Genomic DNA, 2,151 nt, shown 5'->3' with positions numbered 1-2,151 from the left:
ATTTGAAACTTTGTCCATGTTTAGCATGAATCCAACTCTTTAACAGTGTAAAAAACTCAGTATGCATGAAATAGCATTTCACCCCCCTTTTAAGGAACTCCTTCTTCCCCTCTGCAATAAGACTCTTAAACAGGTTGCTAGCTAGTGGACTTATCTCTCTCAGTCAGTCCAAATTGTTTTATCTCATTACATTTGTAATGTTATTGCTGTTATTACTACCAACATTAATTCACTTTGGCCAATTGAAACATGTAGATGTGATCACTAATTCACACAAATTCAGTTAGTCAATAGAAACATTTTAACTGGAGAGGTCTGAACACAAACACAAATTCAGTTAGTCAATAGAAACATTTTAACTGGAGAGGTCTGAACACAAACACAAATTCAGTTAATCAATAGAAACATTTTAACTGGAGAGGTCTGAATTTTTTTTTCTGTGTTGTCTGGGGCTGTGGAAATTAGTAAAGGTTCTCTCTTGGACTGCACCTTCAGTGCCCTTTCCCTTTTCTTCATTTTCCCCAATATCTTATTTCTGTGTTCAAAAAAGCTGAATTTCCAGCATCATTACTCCAGTCTTCGGTGTGACATGATCCTTCAGAAATCATTATAATATGCTCATTTGCTGTTCAAGAAACATGTTTGTTGTTGTTTTTGCTGTTCTTTTTAAACAAAGAAACCTGGAAAAAAAATTCTAATCTGTTTTAAATGTAATAACAATCAGAAATGTTTTTGAGCAGCAAATCATATAAGAATGATTTCTGATGGATCATGTTACACTGACTGGGTCAAGTTCAAGCTCAAAATGGTGCTTGAACTTGCCCCTAGAGTAATGATGCTAAAAACTCAGCTTTGAAATCACAGGAATAAATTACAGTTTAAAATATATTCAAACAGAAATCAGTAATACAGGGCACCAGCCGTAAAGGTCAGGTGCGGTAGACTGCCTTCTCTGCCTTCTCTGCCATGGATCCCATTACTCCCCCCTCTCTGTTGGATGTCTGTGACACAGTTTGTTGTTTATGGAATTTTCTGTTTGAATGAATCAATTAATTAATAAACAAATAAATAAATAAGTAAACAAACACAAAGTCCATGATTAACATTTTAAAATGAAAGATCATTAATTGTCACTTTGCTTCTGCTGAGACAGAAACTGTCAAACAGTTCTGCAGAATGTGGTATGGATCTCAGACTGATATAATAAAGTTCACTCACTGAATAGTGTGTGTGTGTGTGTGTGTGTGTGTGTGCGTCAGTAGTCATTGGGTACACAACTTTATCCTAAAATTATAAACATAATAAGTCTGGTTTGTTTGGCCTACTGGGGCCTGTACCATGAAGCTGGATTAGGTGGCTAGCCAGCTATGTTTCATCTTAGTTTCCATCAACCCTGGGTTTTAGGTACTATGAAAGTAGCTCAGCTTTAATCGGTGTTCGTTGCCATGGTATCTTACGCTGCACGGCTAACCTGCTCCAGGGCAGGTTATGTTCTGGATTAGAGATCTCAAACTGAAGGTGAACCAATCAGATGTGAGAGAAGTGACACATGTCTGACACAAAGTAATTCCAGTTTAACTTGCTCCAAATTAAAGGTCACTTATGCTTAAAAAAAAAAAAAAAAATAGAAGTCTGGCTTTAATGATAATAACATCATTTTATGATTTATATAATTATTGTGATTCAAATTATTATTTATCTCTTACACACAAGCAATTTTAGTTTAACAGTTATTATAAATTATTTTACATAAATATTAATGTATACAGATCATGTAATATAAATAAGCTGTAGTATCAAAAGATTGCACTTTTTAATTTTAAAAATTACAAATCTGAACTTACATGTTCAAGTCTCTATCACTATGTATTTTCAAATGTATAAACGAAGTTAACAAGTTCCACTTGTGACTACACTGATGGAGCAAGATCATTTATTTTATTAGTCCTCCTTCATTTTTCATATGACATTTAAATTTGTCATATTCTTCAATCTCTTAACCTTTAGCAAAACCTATAACCTTTAGTTTTGATTCTCGCTGGGTCTCTCGCGAGAAGTAAATCAAACTTGCTTTTTGTTTCAAGGCTCGTGATTGGCTGTTCACCAGTGATGTCACACATTCATGTGCACGCGCTCCACAAACTCAGGATC

Source organism: Carassius auratus, unplaced genomic scaffold (genome assembly GCF_003368295.1).
Source record: "Carassius auratus strain Wakin unplaced genomic scaffold, ASM336829v1 scaf_tig00216865, whole genome shotgun sequence".
Taxonomy (NCBI): Eukaryota; Metazoa; Chordata; class Actinopteri; order Cypriniformes; family Cyprinidae; genus Carassius; species Carassius auratus.
This window is presented reverse-complemented; position numbering follows the sequence as displayed.